Below are 20434 nucleotides of genomic sequence, written 5' to 3'. Positions count from 1 at the left end.
GGCGAGGGTGCCACGGATGTAGCCCTTGATGGTGACGCAGTCTTTTAGGAGGTGCTTTGCATGTCCCCTGTGGAACAGGATGAGGGCCTCAAGCGCCTTCTTGAAGTGCCCGGGGCAAGCGCTGCGCTTGCAGGGTTGAGGTCTAGCAACATAGTTGGCCACGGCCACCATCTCCTCCCCGTGGCACTTCTGGTCCTTATTCCTCTTGCCATGGCAGCACTAGGATGAAGCGGGGTCATCAGTGATGTCTCCTCCACTGAGGTGGCCGACGGTCTTGGCCTTGCTGCTGAAGTTGGCCTAGATAGCCTCCTTGCAAGTGGCGTACTAGGTGGTGACATCTAGGAGCTCCCACATCGTGCTCGGGGTCTCATGGCCAAGCACATGAACGAGTGCCTCGTAGGTCATGCTGCGTTGATCATGTTAGCATCGGTTATGCTGGGGAGCTCGTCGCCCTTCATGGAGAAGCGCTGGATGTACTCCTAGAGGGTCTCATTGGCTCTTTGCTGCAATTAAGGTGGTCCCATGAGTTCTCATGCTAAGTGTATGTAGCCTATAAGTGCCCGACGAAGATGAAGCGGAGGTCTCCCCAGCAGCGGATGCTGCCGGGCTCAAGTTGCTCAAGCGAAGCCCTAGTTGAGCTCAACAAAAGCAGGGGAAGGTACTGGACAGCGAAGTCATCGTCAGACCCCTCGGCCCTCATGGTGAGGTGGTAGTCCTTGAGCCAATGGTCCTGGTTGGTCTCGCCGTCATACTTGGAGATGTGTGTTGGTGGCCAAAATCACCTAGGGTAAGGGGCCACCCAAATCACCGCCCCAAATGCCTGGGGGCCGAAGTGATCCACGGCGGCGCCCCTACCCCTCTGCTTAGGAGTGTAGGATTGCGCCTAAGCATGGCACCTAGCCTCAATGGTGTCACAGACATTGTGGTCATTGCCGACCCGATGGTGCGTGTGAGGACGCCGAGGGGAAGGCTCGTGCCTTCACTCCTATCGAGGTTTGGCACCCTTGATCCACGAATGGCCGGAGCTACTACCAGAGGAGTTGCCACTGCTTCCACCCATTGGTAGGGCATGTGCATCGGAGCGGTCCCCATTGGTGGTGGTCGTCGGCTGGGACAACGTAGAGAGCATGGCACTATGCCGGGAGGTAGAACTCTTGGCCTACTACTCAAGGGTGACACGAATAAGCCACTTTGTCTCGTGCAAGCGCTCATTGGTCTTTGAGTCTGGCGTGTCGGAGATGTCCTCTAGCCGGCAGGCGGTGGCCGCCATGTTGTAGGCCACTTAGGGGAAGCGTAGGGTGTTGGGAGCCCCCATGCGTGCGTCATCGCCATTGATGAGAGGCCGCGTAGCTTGCTACCGCACAAAGTCCTACCTTTGGCGCTTGAGCTCTGCCTCAGCGGCCTCGAGGTCCACCTATTGAGCTCGCAAGCGATCCACCTTCTCCTGAAGGTAGTTCACGTGGCTATGGGGACTCAGGTCCGATGGCGTGAGCTCAGGCACCTCCTTGGTAGGAACCTCGCCGTCGATGTAGTAACACATGTGTGGTGGGGTGGGGTAGTCGATGTCGTTGGAGTCATACTCCAGGCCGTTCCCTGAGAGGATCTCGAGGAAGGAGCATAGCGAGGGGACGTCTACCCTCGTGGTGCCAGAGGATGGCGCTTCTTGGCGCATCATGGCTAATGAGGTGCTCCAGCTCTAGCTGGAAGGATGCCGCCGCATTCTGGATCCTGAAAGGTAGGTCCAAGAGGTAGTACCAGAAGCGGTTAGGTGGCAAGAGCACCTCTAAAAGGTCCTAATGTGGCTAGAGGGGGGTGAATAGCCTATTTAAAAACTCTACAAGGCACTAGATAAATTGATTAGTACAACAAACGGCGTAATGCAATTTTGCTCTAGCTCTATAAGGGTTGCAAGCTACCTATCCCAACAATTTAGTTGCTATAATCACTATGCACACAACAAGGCTAAGTTGCTACTCACTAAGATCTCTCAAATAAGCTACACTAAAGAGCTCCACTAGGTGAACTAATCTAGCAAGCAAGCTTTCAAAACTATCTACACTAAAGAGCTTGCTAGACAACTAGTTTGCAAGAATGTAAAGGAGTGAGTGGGGTGATTATACCGCCATGTTGAGGAATGAACCAATCATAGTATGAAGACAACCAATCACCGGGAGAAATCCAATGACAAGAATGACACATGATTTTTCTCTTAAGGTTCACGTGCTTGTCGGCACGCTAGTCCCCATTGTGTCGACCAACACTTGGTGGTTCAGCGGCTAAGAGGTGTTGCATGAACCTCATCCAACAAATGGACACCGCAAGAACCTACCCACAAGTGAGGTAACTCAATGACATGAGCAATCCACTAGAGTTACCTTTCGTCTCTGCGCCGGGAAAGGTACAAGACCCCTCACAATCACTAGACCCAGCCATGAACAATCACCAACATGTGATGAAGCTCCTCCACTGCTCCAAGCTATCTAGGTGGTGGCAACCACCAAGAGTAACAAGAACTCCGTAGCCACAATGATCCTCAAGTGCCACTAGATGCAATCACTCAAGCAAATGCACTTGGAATCACTCACAATCTCACTATGATGATGAATCAATGATGGAGATGAGTGAGAGGTATTTTCTTAGGCTCACAAGGATGTCAAGTATGTCAAAGAGCCAATAGGGTGAGCCCCAAGTCGGCCAACCCCTTTAAAAAGAGCCTAAGAGTTCAAAGAGTTGTTGGCCCTCGCAAGCGTGACCGAACTCGCCTGACTAGACGCACCCTAGTGTCCAGTCGCTGGCGTTTGGTCCACCAATGCCTACCACGCGTCTAGCCTTTGAATGTCGCCCGATCATCTCCGAAAGTCATTGACGCCACGCTAAGGGTCTGGTCGAGTCCAGTAAGGGTCCAGAGATGTTTTTCTTGGACCGGACGCATCAGGACACTAGGGACTGGACACGTCCTAGAGTTCAGTCAGTACATCGCCTCTCTGCACTCACTCATGATGCTAACACTAGCGTACGTCATGCTAGACCTGATGCAGGCCTTACACGTCCAGTCACAAGAATCCTCCTACGTCTGGTCATGAGGTCGTGCCACACTGCCTCTGGAACAACTGACTGGACGCTGAACCAGCGTCTGATCGATTCGACGCTTTCTCTGCTGAGCGCCGTGCCACCTAGGGTTAGGTACCAGACACACAGGTCCTCCCCGAAGCCTACGTTCGGTCCTACCCTAACTCCTTTTTTTTCTAAGTCCACAACCACTTTGCCCTTGCTTCCAAGTTGCTAACCACAAAGTGTAAAACTTGTGTGCACGTGTGTTAGCATTTTTCAAACCATTTTACAAGGGTCAAAGTTAGCACACTAGGTTCCTAAATGCATATGCAAGAATCATGTCACCTAGGGGCACTCGATAACCGCTTAGCCAAAGATTTCCTATCTTTATAGTATGGCTATCGATCCTAAACGTGATCACACTCTCTATAGTGCCTTGATCACCAAAACAAAAACCTATCTTATACCTTTGCCTTAATCTCCTTAGTTTTTGTTTTTCTCTTTCTTCTTTCCCAAGTTGGAGCACTTGATCTTCACCATCACCATGACCATCATCTAGATCCACCACTTGGTATGGGAACATCCTTTCATGTCTACACACTTAGCACAAGGATTAGTCCCAAGGTTTCATCAATTATCCAAAACCAAACTAGGCCTTTCAATCTCCCCTTTTTGGTAATTGATGACAACCTTTTCATAAAGATATTCAATAAAATCTTTTTGGATCCATGTTGCTTGCCCAAGCATATTACCATGTGTAAAGATTATGGACAAGTTTCATAAACCCATTTTGGTAGCATTAGCTCCCCCTACATATGTGCTAAGAGTTTGGATTTGTGAGCTTGCACATATGCATGGATTAGGAAGTGTGGGAGAGTAATATCTACCAAATGATGCTAAGGTGTAAAGAATGGACCTTTGAAGCATGATACCAATCGGAGTTGCCATTTGAACACCATGATTAGTTAGATAGCACTTGCAAAACATGAACACTAGATACCTCGTGAGATCAACATTATAGACCAGGCTCTAGTACCACTTGTAAAACATGCAAGGCACATCTAACTATCATCCTATGCATGCTTGAAGACAGTAACATCAAAGAACATGGTTGATTTTGTCAAGGAGCATATCGTGTATTGTTTTGGAATTCCTCAAACTATCACCACCGATCAAGGGACAATACTCACATCAGACGAGTTTGGAGATTTCACTGCCAGTATGGGAATCAAGTTGTTCAATTCTTCTCCTTACTATGCTCAGGCTAATGGCCAGACAGAGACTTCCAATCAGATTATGATTAAGCTGATCAAGAAAAGATTGAAGAGCAACCAAGGAAATGGCATTCAACGCTTAATGAGGCACTATAGGCATATAGGATGGCCTATCATGGATCGATTAAAATGTCACCTTATGAACTTGTGTATGGTCATAATGCAGTCCTTCCTTGGGAGATTCAAACTGGATCAAGGCGTATCACATTGTAAAATGATTTGTCAGCCGAAGTCTATAGGAATCTTATGATGGATGACCTAGAGGACTTGCGTTGCCATCGGCTGCGTGTAAGGCTGGATAACGTGCTGGCTCATCTCGGCTCGGCTCGTTATCCTAATGAGCTAGAAGGCTAGCTCAGCTCGGCTCGTTAAAAGCTCGAGCTAGCTCGTTAAGCTCGCGAGCCAGGTATAAAAAATACACAAAAGATAATATTTGTATTTATCTAAAGTTTGAGAATAATAATAATATAAAAGAAATGCATCTAGACCAGTTACCAGTCAATTTATAGGGTTTAGACCAGTTACTAGTCAATTGTAAAGTGCAAGACATGAAGTAATACAAAAACTAATATAAGTTTTGATACTTTTTTTCCTGAAAGCTTGGCTCATTTAGCTCGCGAGCGGCTCGCGAGCTGGCTCGAGTTGGCTCGTTATAGCTAACGAGCTAAAATCTTGGCTCGGCTTGGATTGTTATCATAACGAGCCGAGCCGAGCTAACGAGCTTTGAGTTTTTCGTCCAGCCTTAGCTGCGTGCTCTTGAGAGTATCGAGGCTAATAAACTGAGGGTTGCAAAGTATTACAATAAAAAGGTCAAGAGCAAATAATTTTCTGAAGGAGACTTAGTCTGGAAAGTGAAATTACCGATCGGGTCAAAGGACAGCAAGTTCGACAAATGGTCACCTAATTGGGAAGGACCTTATCAGATTAAATGTTGTGCGCCTAGCAACGCTTATATTTTGGAAACACTAGGAGGAGGAGAAGAGTTTGATAGAGCAATTAATGGAAAAATATCTAAAGAAATATTATCCTAGCATTTGGATTAATACTTGATAACTGATTTATTTGGTCATTGGCTCTAATAGTCGATACCAGAAGGGTATCGCCTCTAGTTCAAAAATAAACCCGAAGGGGTAAAAGCCGATACAATATGTATCACCTATAGAGCAAGAACAAACACAGGTTGGTGCGTGGAATATGAGTACAAGAAACCAATTAAAACGAAGAAATTGTTTGTCAGCTTCTCCTATTACAAGCTAAAGGCCGAGGAACACTTTATTGTCATCGGCCTGGGAAGCAAGGGCTATGGAGTTTGCGGCGTCAAAGAAATCCTCAACTAGGCACTCATGATCCCTAGGATGTTCGGTGGCTGGAAAACCATGGGGAAGAAGTCGAAGCTCGTGGCCAGAGCGAGCTTGCTCTGCAGCCAAAGCCATGGCAGCACCATGACGAACACCATGCAGAGCAACCTCTTTGACACGGTTTAGGATGTCGTGCAAGCGAACCACTAGCACGACACCCCTGGCATTGATGAATCCTGCCACGTACTCCGCAGCTGATCGAAGGCTTTCTAGCTGAGCTGATAGATCTAAAAAGATTCGAGGAAGGGATGATCAAGGTCTTGAAGACAAAAATTAAGAAGAGAAAGAAAATTGTGGTAGGCATCTCAACAATGATTCTGGCCTTAGCCTTGGCCAACCTCTCCTCCACCTAGTCAGCCTCAAAGGGTGATCGGCGCTGAGTCATGGCCAGAGCCGATTCTTTGATGGAGAGGTAGTCGGCGAGCTTCTAGCCAGCCCGATCGATGGAGGCGATCAGATCGTCATTGTCTATCTGCTTCCTCGGGTAGCAGGGGAGCTGGTGGTAAAGTGTTGATGGAGATGACCTCAGAAGTTGAGCAGAGTCGGCCCTATGCTCTATGACGATGGGAGCATCCCAGGTTGCACCCTCCTGATGACGAAGACGCTGGCGTGGTGACACAGACCCGTTGAAGGCCTCCCTAGCAGACCTCTTGCCGTTCTCCATGCCTTCAAACCTATGGGAAAGTAGAATCACACCAAAGATACAGAAGGTTTGGGATGAAGCAGGTTGTTTTTCGATCCACAGTCGTGGCTCATATATATAGCCTGAGTGGTAAGAAGATAGGCTTCATTGGGGTTGTGGAACTAAAGTTAGATATGGAAATGGATCAACACTCCAGAAATTAAGGGGACGGATCATGAAGAGACAACAGATTCGGACTTATTGCTTCCCATAATTACAAAATATCATGGGATTGATACGAAAGGTTTACATTAACTAGCAATCAACCCACTAAGTCTTCTTTGGATTGAAGGGAGTCCGGATCTCCACAAGGCCGAAGGTCATCATGGACCAAGTCATATCGGCCTGCTGATAAAATTGCATCAAGGGAAGAGGTAAGGCCGCCTGCTTAAAAGATGCCAATATACCCAACCAATTTCTTGGTGACTAGGAAACAATGGGAAAGAGGGCTGCCTACTAAAAGATGCCCATTTTTCGGTGGCTAGGAAACCATGGGAAAGAAGTCTGTGGTTTCCCCGATGGGCATTTGATGAAGCGAACAAGGGGAAGGTGTCCACACATTTTAGCCCTTGCAAACACTAGAACAACTCTATGATCATGGTGAGAACACTCAGGTGATGTCACAAGAATTCTTCTAACCGCAATAGCTGATCCTCTTCTCTACAAGACACTGAAATGAGCGACACAATCACCCTATGCACAAGAATTCTTCTAACCATTCAAGATCCTCATAGCAAGGAATTAGACCATGGAGGGTCTGGCGGAGCCAAGGGCACTCAAGGAAGGAAGCAAAAGAGAAACATAACTGAGTTGTTGAGTTTCTCTCGCCAGAGTCAGATAGACATTTATAGTCGGTCTGGAAAGATGAATCCAAGCGCCCATGAAGAAATGATGCTCTCGTAAAGCTTTGAAGCATGGGCTCATAAGTTGGCAAAGACGGTGATAGATGGTAGACCCTAGATCAAGATTCTCTACCTATGACTATGGACCTATCGAAGGCATAGGCGTGGTAATTGTGGAATAAAATTACTTTTATCCCAAAATTGGGGGCATGTGTTTACACCAAAATTTGGGAAGAAGAATGTAGGAACTCGAAGCCTCCAAGAGTGTGTCAATCAAGGAATCGATTGCATAAGAATTGATATCAGCTAATTTAGATGCGGCACTAGAATCGACTCTCTTCAAATGACGTCAGCAGATAACAACAATGAGCTACGGTTAGCATCGAGAGGTATATGTCGGACTCTACAAAAAGGGAAAGATTAGAGTCCAAGTTATCTTAAGTTAGGAATATTTTCTTTATACCAAAGATTGTAATGAGTCATACTTAAGTAGGATTCATGCTTAGGCTCCGGGTATAAATATTGGACACCGGCCATTGTAAAAGATCATCCAATCAATCAATACAAGTTACTTTTTTGGCTCTACGCCAACCCTTAGGAGTAGGAGTAGGGTAGATCTCGGCGAGTTCTTCAACAAGCAGGGCTGCATCAGTCTGGCCGACCTCTGGCTTGTCTGTAAGTATAGTCATGGCTTATACTTCTATTTGTATGACTGCATCGGTTAAGTTCGACCTCCACTATGAACTCTAGTATAAGCTAGTTATCAACTCTTATCTAGTTCAAGTACGACTACATCGATCTGGTCGACCTCCACTGCTCGAATTAGATTAAGGTCAAGTTATAGGCTCTATCTAATGGTGGCGTCCTTCAGGTAGATTCAATAAGTTACCGATCTTGCTGATGTTCTTACTGCTATTAGTTTGCAACAACATCAATCTGCCCGATCGAGATCGATCTAGATCGGCCTCATATTCTTTTAGTTCGTCATTTGCTTTGTTACCACATGATATTTCTCACTTTGAGTGATGGGTTATGTTTCATTGGCTGTTTTTACTTCGATCTTGATCATGCATAGTATGCGGTTAAGGCACGTGTGTCTCCAGGATTCTGTTAAACATGAATAGATTCATTTACTTTGAAGGTTTGATTTGTTGTCTTTATCATGGCTACATCGATCTGGTCGAACCCCACTATTAGAGATAGTAGGTTAAGTCTGATGAGTTCATAGGTTTGTCCATGTTAAATAATTAATTGTTCACATGTTGTAGTCCCTTTTCACCCGAATCGGCTATTTTAGCTGATTCCCTCGAGCTTTCACACATATAGCATGTCTTTCGGAAAGCCTATCGATGTATAGATGGTTTTATGGATTCTAAGGTTTTAGTTTGTTATTATCATCATAGCTGCCATCGATCCGATCGAACCTCACTATTGATGGTAACATATTAGATTCAGAGCGTTTGTAGATCCATTCGTGCTAGATAGTCGATTTGTTCGCATGTTATATCTTTTCTCGTTAGATTCATCGACTTAATGATTCACACTAGTAATATCCACCTAGCTGATTATTTCACTTACATCTGCGAGCATTGTACTTATCAATATAAAATCAATCACGATCCATAAGATTTACTATCCGTAACAGCCGATTTCTTCGTGTGTCGGCTATTTAGTCGATTTTCCTGTCTGGCTGCTACTGAAGTGGCACGCTTGGAACTGTCTGGACAAAGACTGGCATGTTCCACCTTAAATTACTGATAAACTTTCTCTCTTTGTCAATTGCAGGTCAAATTGACTAGCACGCTTCAGGAGGAATTCACAGGATCGGTTAACCCTGCGTTGAAGCCAAGCGGATCTCCAGGCTCATCCTAAGCAGATCCTTCCAGCTTGCTGTGTGCCTAGCGCATTCACACGTTTTTGCGCCGACACTTCCAATCTTGCAACCAAGGCATATGTTTCTCCGAAGTCAAGACCTTCAACTTAAGTGTGGCCTTGAGCCACTAATCTTGCTTTGTTCCTTATAACTATCCCATCTTGATCTTGCTTGTTGTGAAAGACCCATTTGGTTCCAATCACATTGTGTCCCTTAGGCCTCTCAACTAATTCCCATACTTGACATCTCTTGAAGTTGTTTAGCTCTTCATGTATAGCATTTACCTAATCAACATCCCTCAAAGCTTCATCTATCTTCTTTGGCTCAATGATTGACACAAATGAGAAATGCTTACAAAATGATGTCAATCTTGATCTTGTTTGTATACCTCTAGAAATATCTCCAATTATAGAATCCAAGGGGTGATCTCTTACAACATTGGTTGGTTGGAGCACTTCAACTTGACTACGTGCACTTGATTGATAATTTGGTTGAGATGATATACTAGCCACTTGTTGATCTTGCACTTGAGCACCACTTGTACTAGCTTGATTTTGATCATGAGAACCACTAGGTTATAAATTTGAGTTAGAGAGCACTTGATCGTTGTCATCTACAACTTCCATCACTTCTCTAGGCCTTATGTCACCAATATCCATCTTCTTCATTGCATTGGCCAATTGAGTGCCTCTCACATCATCTAGATTCTCATCTTCATCTTGGGAGCCATTGGTTTCATCAAATTCCAAATCATGAACCTCCTCAAGAGTATCACTAGCCAAATTCCAAACTCTATAAGCTTTGCTAGTAGTGGAGTAACCAAGCAAGAAACCTTGATCACATTTCTTCTCAAAATTGCTCAAACTAGTGCCTTTCTTCAAGATATAGCATTTGCAACCAAACACATAAAAGTATGCAATATTGGGCTTTCTACCATTCTAGATCTTATATGGGGTCTGTCGCACCCGGTTTTAAGAACAAAACCAGACACATACCATATGTGAGCCCAGGAAGTCAAATCTCACATACAACTATAAATAAGGGTAATATCAAAAGACAATGTCCAATATGTAACGTACTTAGTATAAAGGATATAACCTTAGATAGCAAACAATGAAAAGGCAACTCCAATCTTCAGGTGAAGACTCCAATTCCACAGGAACAACTGACTGGTTGATCACAAGCCTAATTCCTCCAAACTTTAGCAATCTGGTACCCATCTAGGATTTTTCCAAAGATTTTAAAAAAATAAAGCAAGCGTAAGTACATGTCGTACTCAACAAATATAACATGGGGTTCATGAGGCTCAAAAGGCTAACATTGGTTTAACTACGATTAGCTTTTAATGAATCATCTTTTAGCAATTGGGTGGCAACAAGTCATTCACAGGCCCATATAAACACATGATCAGGTAAACATGAATAATGAATAGCATAAACAATAATCATTAGTGAGCATCTTTATCATCAGTATCATCAGTGTTCATCATCTATTCCGTAAATGTTCTAAGGCTGCTCATGACCGTGAGCACGACTGATATATAAGTTTTACACTTTACAGAGGTTGTACACTTTTACTATAAGTCATGATTTACACTTTCACCCGAGGTGATCAGCCTCTTGACCCACTACCAAGGAAGGTCGGCAGGGCTCACTATGAAGCCTTTCAAAGGTTCATCTAACAAGTTAGGGCCATTAGATTCACTCTGCAAACATATATAGGACCCCCCCCCCGTCGAATGGCACAATTCCATCACGACTATACACATAAGAGTAGAGGCTGTCCTATACCCGATTCATCAAGTCATTCTTACATCGATAAAAGTAACCTCTAACAAGCTAGAAAAGGTCCTCATACTGAGCTAAAGCCAGAGCCATATAGCCCTCACAGTTGTACTATAAGTCTTGGATGATCACTTACAGATAACTCCTTAGGAAGAGGAACCAAGAGCACCATAAAAGCAGCCCAATGATCTAGCCCATGTTGCTAAAAAGCATCTTTTAATGTTTATTGCATATATCATTAGTCAAGTTACAAGATCATGGTTGTAGTTGAGCACTAGCATCATACTACCCAATGCAATACCCCATAGGTATCAAGGCACAAGGCACAAAGTACTTGGAAATCCTTAGTGGTAATCAAGGTAGACACATGCAGTATGATAAGTAATTAATGGTGTATAGGACAACAAGGAAGATCCCATGCTATACTTGCCATAAAGCACCGATCATTCGGTAAGGTTTAATCTTCAACGTCCTTCTTCTTTTTTATCACCACGTATACCTCACCGACTGGACGTAATCGTAGAACACCACACAACCATCCATACACATGCATGCATAGCATACAATTACATCTAAATTAGAACAATACACCAATCATAAAAAATAAGTAAAAGAGTTTGAAATACGATTCTACGCATCGCTGCGAACACACAGTCGCAAGAGACACGCTAATCGGAGCTACGACTTGAAAGAAACGGCTACCGAAAGACCTACTCACAAGAGAAAATATAAAACTATAAAATTCACGTGTTTTAACTATATAAAAGCATATACAAATTGAATTAAGTCAAATTTAGATTTGAATTATAAAACTAAAGTAAAACAAATCATATTCTATTTATAAAATCCATTTGCATAATTATAAATCAAGATATGATTTAAAATATCAAATTTGAGAAATAGTAATATGTTAAAAACTATTACTAACGTGTAGATCTCATCGCTATGAATCTAACGCAACTTGAATAGGTCAAATCAGAGCTAAAACGTAGAAGATATGAACTAAACAAGGTTTCCTTTAATAAAATAATAGATTAAATCTAACCGTGAATTTTAAAAGTTGAAAACATATCTAACAGTAGTATGAACATGTAGGTTATGAAATTACAAACCTAACTCAAGTTGCATGGGTCAAATCGGAGTTAAAATGACAAAGTTATAGCCTAAATAAATCTAGTGGCAAAACTGTAAATAACTAAAAACGTATTTTTAAAGTCAACCGAACAAAATACGTTTTTAAAAGAAGAAGGCGTAATCTGTGAAATACGTAATGGACCGCAGGTTAGAATATGTAAAAAAGGCAGTGGCTATTTTGTAAAAGAAACCGACGAAGGGGTACCGGTTGATCTAGACCATCGGATCGAGAGTGGACGGCGAGGATTAGAGGAGGGAAGGAAGGAGGGACGCGGCTGGTCGGAACAGTAAGGCTAGCGCGGTGAAGCCATGGCCGGCGACTGAGCTTGTCGGCAAAACAAGAAAATGGCCTTAGAGGCCTTGGTTTTCGATGGGGAAAACACGGGAAGAGAGAGAGCGGCGGGGCGAACTTACCAAGGCGAATTTCGGAGGCGCGGAGCAAATGGAGGTTGCGCTGTGCTTGGCGAGGCGGTGGCTATGGCGGCGCTAGGGTATGATGGTGTTGCGGCGACTCGGTGAAATGGTAGCAGCACTGGAGCAGGATAGGGAGGTGGCACAAGGTGCGGCTCGGTATTTATGAGCGCGAAAAGGCATGGGCGGCACGACAACGGAAAGAGACGGTGTGGGCACGGATTCCTCGACGGTGGTGATGGAGTCCGTGTCGATCACGGCAGGGAAGAAAGGGAAGAGAGGCTGACAGGGATGGCCCACCTATTGGCGGGAGAAGAGGCGGGGTTGGGCTATCAGCCAGAGAGAGATGGAGGAGAGAGCGCTTGCGCGGCTTGCTACTAGGCCGGCTTGCGAGCAGACGCGCTGGCCTTCGGGAAAATGGCCAGCTGGGCCGAGTGGGAGAGAAAGCTGAGAGAGGGAGACAACAGGCCTCTAGCTTCTTTGGGCCTGCGAGGAAGAGAAGGAGGGGCAGGCTGGGCCGCTCGGGCAGAAGGAGAGTGGGAGGGAGAGCTTTGTTTTTTACAAAGGTATTTTGTAAATCGAATTCAAATCAGTTTTGACTTTTTTGACAAAGACCACTCACTACAAAAACACACATGCAACAGCATGAATGCACCACATGTTTCTAATCCTAATGATAAATTTTAATTTAATGAAAAAAATTATTTTCCTATATTTCATGTGCACAAAAATTCACAAAATAATCATTTTAATCCTATTTTCAAAAGTGAAAATTTTAGGGTGTTATAATTCTACCCCCTTAAGATGAATCTCGTCCCCGAGATTCGGAAGACGTCAACTAGGAGATAAGAATACTCTATCTTTGGATTCTTCTTTACTTCCTCACGTAGTTCCATTGTCTTGATAATGATCCCACTTTACTTTGCATACCTGTTAATCTTACTCCAAGTAACTTGCCCAATTGATTCTAAGATTCTGACAGATACTCCCAACAACACTCAGGTAATTCCAATCACTAGGCCACCTTTCCTTTAATAACAATTCTCTTTCCTAAAATATCCACCTTCCAACGAAGCCTGACGAATCTCTTGGTCAGAAGGGAATTCTACTACCAATCTTCAAAACATTAATGATTTCAGTTAAGTTGCTCGAACTTGGAATACAATCCTTAGTCCTTTGTGTCACCCGAACCTTCTTAGCATAATTCTCCATTGCTAGGGACTTTGCTCCTCAAAGTGATAGTACTTTTCCAAGTCATAATCAATTTCATTCCAACAAGGATATCACAAGCTCAAAACCATCTTAGTGAAGATGTCATGTAGATTCTTGTGACTCTCCTATATGTCACTTTTTCTTCCAAGAAGATATTACTCCCAATTGATAATAACTTGAAGTGTTAACCAATATGGAAAAATACCCAAGCTCCTTGATCCAACACATCTTCAGCAAAACACCTGCACTAGTTAGTGACTTCCCATCCAGAGACAGAACCTATACTTTCGAGTGAGGCACCAGAACGTATGAAGCCTTCATCTTGCAACTTCTTTTGCTTGGCTACCCCCTTAAGAAAAGAAACTAGGGGACACAAAAAGGGTAGCTTGCACCTTCTTCCAGATGAGCTAACTAGTATTAAGATGTTCTAATATCCCAGTGATACTCTTGTGTATGGGCAAAAACAAGAAATCTGAAATTCCTCACAAGTAGAAAAAACAATAGCACAGTAAAATAGTTGTAACTCTCATTCTGTTAATCCAATGATGTTGTAGCTTATACCGTTGGAAAGCTCATAAAATTCTCCACAACTTCCTTATAGAACAATTTTCCAAATTCTACAGCTAACTTAGTCAAAAACAGTGGACAAGAGAAACTGTTCCAGGTTCCAAACAGCACAGATGCATCGCCTTGTGATTTTTGTATCTCCATAACCAAAATAGCTATCAGACTGATTCTTATGCTCAGAGAAATATAGTGAAGTCTACTATTGTCCAAAATTTTCTCATGATTTCTGATCATCCAAAGTCAGACATAAAAGCCAAAGAGGGCAGGCTACTCTGAAACGATAGGATAGGGCGAACAGAAGAAAACCATAACCCAACTATTTATTTCACTAATCCTTATACCTTAGACATATAAACTAAATAAAATTGTGGGGAAATCCCACAAGATCATTACACTCATTACAAAGATTCAACTCATGCATTGTCATAAAGACAACCAACCAAACACTAAAGGTTCACAAAGCACACAGACTCGACTTTCGCCACTAGCGTTTTCATTACAAAGGGACATAAACTCCTATTCCTTAAACATGGTGTGGTTGCATGAGCATCTGTGGTAGCATCCTTTGCATGACTTCTTCATTTGTCACTCTTACCGAATGCTTCTTTCGAGTTGGGTATCACTGACACTTTCTGGCAGCAACTTTGTAGTGATCCGACTCTGGCTACTTCCATGGTACAATTGTTAATTTTTCTATGGGCAAAGTTTAACATAATGTCCTTCCTGTTGGCAGTGATAACACTTTCTCTTAGCTAGATCTTTTGTGATATCATACTCCATAGAATTGTTGCTTAGTGTGTTGTCAACTTGCTGACTCTGAAGGTTCATCTTTGTTAGACTGGACCGCTTTTTACCTCGCTTGATTCTTTGGGGTTGAAACTCTTTATAGGTGATTGTCCATCCATCTATGCATACCTCTTGTGAAAAGAGTGGAGTAATCTTAGCTTGAGAAACTTCTGACTCTTTAGACTCTGAGTTTATCTGACCAGGCATTAGAGCTGGATATGACAACGTAGTAGAACTTGAATATTGATTGCTTTCCAATTCTGGCTCTGGTGAGACCACCTTTCTCTTCTTATCCACATTAGATTTACAACTCGGGTTCACCTTAGCTTCCCTCTTATTGGACTTGCTCTAAAGACAGGGAAAACCATAATGTTTACAGCACTTACATGGATCCTGACTTCCAAGAGTCTTGCTATGAACACCTTCATTGGACTCCATCTTCTTCCAAGCTTCTGCCACTTGTCTCTTCACTGGTCCCTTCGGTATGTTGGTTTGACCCTGTGGCAAGCACTATTGGGAACTCCCATGTTGAGTTATTCCTTCAAGTACTTGTTGTTGCATAGCTACAAGCTTCTCCTTGTCGAATGCAATTACGGACAGCGTAGCTTGGTCCTCCTGACCTTTGATGCTGGTGGTCTCCTCATTACGACCCATCTATTTAGACGAAGAGAGGGGATTGAGAATAGAGATAAGGTTTTCATACCAGAACAGAGGCCAAAGTGAACATAACTTTTAGCAAATAACAAGGTTAGCGGGGAAAGCAAGAAGTAAGCAGAGATGAAAGAATGTTAAAATGTCCAGTTCTATCTAGGCTTGCGTCCTATAGTTAGAATTGCTCTGATACCACTTTGTCGCACCCGATTTTAAGAACAAAACCAGATACACACCATATGTGAGCCCAGGAAGTCAAATCTCACATACAGCTACAAATAAGGGTAATATCAAAAGACAATGCTCAATATATAACGTACTTAGTATAAAGGATATAACCTTAGATAGCAAACAGTGGAAAGTCAACTCTGATCTTTAGGTGAAGACTCCAATTCCACAGGAACAACTGACTGGTTGATCACAAGCCTAATTCCTCCAAACTTTAGCAATCTAGTACCCATCTAGGATTTTTCCAAAGATTTAAAAATAATAAAGCAAGCGTAAGCACATGCCGTACTCAACAAATATAACATGGGGTTCATGAGGCTCAAAAGGCTGACACTAGTTTAACTGTGATTAGCATTTAATGAGTCATCTTTTACAATTGGGTGGCAACAAGTTTATTCACAAGCCCATATAAACACATGATCAGGTAAACATGAATAATAAATAGCATAAATAGTAATCATTAATGAACATCTTCATCATCAGTATCATCAGTGTTCATCATCTATTTCATAAATGTTCCAAGGCTGCTCATGACCATGAGCACGGCTGATATACCAGTTTTACACTCTGCAGAGGTTGTACACTTTCACTGTGAGTCATGATTTACCCTTTCACCCGAGGTGATCAGCCTCTTGACCCACTACTAAGGAATGTCGGCAGGGTTCACTATGAAGCCTTTCAATGGTTTGTCTAACAAGTTAGGGATATTAGATTCACTCGTCAAACAGATATAGGAACTCCTTGTCGAATGGCACAATTCCATCAAGGCTATACACATAAGAGTAGAGGTTGTCCTATACCCAATTCGTCAAGTCATTCTTATGCCAATAAAGGTAACCTCTAACAAGCTAGAAAAGGTCCTCATACTGAGCTAAAGCCAGAGCCTTATAGCCCTCATAGTTGTACTGTAAGTCCTGGATGATCACTTACAGATAATTCCTTAGGGAGAGGAATCTAGAGCACCGTAAAAACAGTCCAATGCTCTAGCCCCCTTGTTCCATGTTGCTAAAAAGCATCTTTTAACGTTTATTGCATATACCATTAGTCAAGTTACAAGATCATGGTTGTAGTTGAGCACTAGCATCATACTACCCAATGCAATACCCCATAGGTATCAAGGCACAAGGCACAAAGTACTAGGAAATCCTTAGTGGTAATCAAGGTAGACACATGCAGTATGATAAGTGATTAATGGTGTATAGGACAACAAGGAAGATCATATGCTATACTTGCCTTAAAACACCGATCCTTCGATAAGCTTTAATCTTCAACGTCCTTCTTCCTCTTCTTGATCACCATGTATACCTCACCAACTGGACGTAATCGTAGAATACCACACAAACATCCATACACATACATGCGTAGCATACAATTACATCTACATTAGAACAATACATTAATCATAGAAAAATAAGTAAAAGAGTTTGAAATACGATTCTACGTATCGGTATGAACACACAGTCGCAAGAGACACGCTAATCGGAGCTATGACTTGAAAGAAACGGCTACCGAAAGACCTACTCACAAGAGAAAATATAAAACTATAAACTTCACGTGTTTTAACTATATAAAAGCATATACAAATTGAATTAAGTCAAATTTAGATTTGAATTATAAAACTAAAGTAAAACAAATCATATTCTATTTATAAAATATAGTTGCATAATTATAAATCAAGATATGATTTAAACCGTGAAATTTCAGAAATAGTAATATGGTAAAAAAATTGTTACTAACGTGTAGATCTCATCGCTATGAATCTAACACAACTTGAACAAGTCAAATCAGAGCTAAAACGTAGAAGATATGAATTAAACAAGATTTCCTTTAATAAAATAATAGATTAAATCTAACCTCGAATTTTAAAAGTTGAAAACATATCTAACAGTAGTATGAACATGTAGGTTATGAAATTACGAACCTAACGCAAGTTGAACGGGTCAAATCAGAGTTAAAACGACAAAGTTATAGCCTAAATAAATCTAGTGGCACAACTATAAATAACTGAAAACGTATTTTTAAAGTCAATCGAACAAAATACGTTTTTAAAAGAAGAAGGCGTAATCTGTGAAATATGTAATGAACCGCAGGTTAGAATCTGTAAAAAAAGGCAGGGGCTATTTTGTAAAAGAAACCGGCGAAGGGGTACCGGTTGATCTGGACCATCGGATCGAGAGTGGATGGTGGGGATTAGAGGAGGGAGGGAAGGAAGGGCGCGGCTAGTTGGAACAGTAAGGACGACACGGTGAAGCCATGGTCGGCGATTGAGCTCGTTAGCAAAACAAGAAAACGGCCTTAGAGGCCTTGGTTTTTGACGTGGAAAACCCGAGAAGAGAGAGTGCGGAGAGGCGAATTTACCAAGGGGAATTTCGGCGGCGCAGGGCAAATGGAGGCTGCGCTGTGCTTGGCGAGGCAGCTGCTATGGCAGCGCTAGGGTATGATGGCATTGTGTTGACTCGACAAAATGGCACCAACGCTGGAGCGGGACAGGGAGGTGGCGCAAGGTGCGGCTCGGTATTTATGAGCGCGGAAAGGCGTGGGCGGCACGACAATGGAAGGAGACGGCGCGAGCATGGATTCCTCGACTGCGCCGATGGAATCCGCATCGGTCATGGCAGGGAAGAAAGAGAAGAGAGGCTGACAGGGATGGCCCACCTGTCGGTGGGAGAAGAGGCGAGGTCGGGCTATCAGCCAGAGAGACGGAGGAGAGCGCGCTTGTGTGGCTTGCTGTTGGGCCGGCCTGCGAGCGGAGGTGTGGGCCTTTGGGAAAACAGCCAGCTAGGCCGAGCAGGAGAGAAAGCTGAGAGAGGGAGGGAGCAGGCCTCTAGCTTCTTTGGGCCTATGAGGAAGAGAAGGAGGGGCAGGCTGGGCCGCTCAGGCAGAAGGAGAGTGGGAGGGAGAGCTTTGTTTTTTTCAAAGCTATTTTGTAAATCGAATTCAAATTAGTTTTGACTTTTTTGACAAAGACCACTCACTACAAAAACACACATGCAACAGCATGAATGCACCACATGTTTCTAATCCTAATGATAAATTTTAATTTAATGAAAAAAATTATTTTCCTATATTTCATGTGCACAAAAATTCACAAAATAACCATTTTAATCCTATTTTCAAAAGTGAAAAATTTAGGGTGTTACAGGGTCTTCTCCAACATTTGCTGGTAGTAGAGGCGGTTGCTATAGTAGCAAGCCATATTGATTGCTTCGGCCCAAAATGAATGACTAACATTGTATTCACTCAATATTGATCTTGCCATGTCAATCAAAGTTTTATTCTTTCTCTCAACAAGGCCATTTGATTGTGGAGTGAACTTGGCCAACAATTGATGCCTAATTACAAACTTATCACATAGCTCATCAATTCATGTATTCTTGAATTCACTACCATTGTCACTTCTCACTTTCTCGATTATGGTTTCAAACTCATTGTGAACTCTCTTGATGAATGACTTGAATGTAGCAAATACATCACTCTTGTCAATAAGAAAGACTACCCATGTGTATCTTGTAAAATCATCCACAATCACAAAATCATATTTGTTGTCACCAATGCTAGTATATGTTGTTGGCCCAAACAAATTCATATGCAACAACTCAAATGCCTTAGATGTGTTCATGATGCTCTTCTTAGGATGAGTGTTACCAACTTGCCTTCCGGCTATCCTTCTCAAATGTGACATCTTTCAAGCCTCTAACTAGATCATGCTTAACCAATTTTTTCAATTATTTCATTCCAGCATGACCAAGTCTTCTATGCCATAACCAACCCATGCTAGACTTAGTGAGCAAACATGTTAACAATTGAGCTTCTCTAGCATTAAAATCAACCAAGTATAGATTATCATATCTAAATCCTTTGAATATGAAGTTAGAGCCATCTACACTTATGATCTCTACATCATCCACACCAAATATGCACTTGAAACTAAGATCACATAATTGAGCTACCGACAATAGGTTGAAGTTCAAGCTCTCTACTAGTAGCACATTAGAAATGCTCAAGTCATTGGATATTACAATCTTACCAAGCCCTTTGACCTTGCCTTTGCCATTGTCACCAAATGTGATACTATCAACCCCATTGCTCTCATTTGTGTTGATTGAATTGAACATTCTTGAATCACCGGCCATGTGTTGTGTGCACCCACTATTAAGCACCCAATGTCTTCCTCCATCTTTATAATTTACCTACAAAAGAAGATCAATTCTTTTTAGGTACCCAAACTTGCTTGGGTCCTTGAAGGTTAGTCACTAAGATCTTTAGTACTTAAATGGACTTCTTCTTTGAGCCCACAATTGGTGTACCAATGAACTTAGCCTTCACACCATTGGTACCCTTAACAAGCATATAACAAGAATCAAATCTAATGGAGGATACATTAGGTTGCTTATTCTTATTAGTCTTGCAATATTGCTCTATATGCCCAACTTGCCTGCATCTATTGCAAAACCGACCATTGCCCTTCACAAAGCTAGCTTTAGGAGTGACAAATGATGTCTTGCCTTTCTTGGGGGTATAGCCTAATCCCTCTTTGTTGAGAGAAAACCTTTGGCTACCCAAGCACTTTAGCAAGCGGGC

This window comes from Miscanthus floridulus, chromosome 3 (genome assembly GCF_019320115.1).
Source record: "Miscanthus floridulus cultivar M001 chromosome 3, ASM1932011v1, whole genome shotgun sequence".
NCBI classification, from domain to species: domain Eukaryota; kingdom Viridiplantae; phylum Streptophyta; class Magnoliopsida; order Poales; family Poaceae; genus Miscanthus; species Miscanthus floridulus.
The sequence above is the reverse complement of the archived record's forward strand: the minus strand, read 5'-3'. Positions refer to the sequence as shown.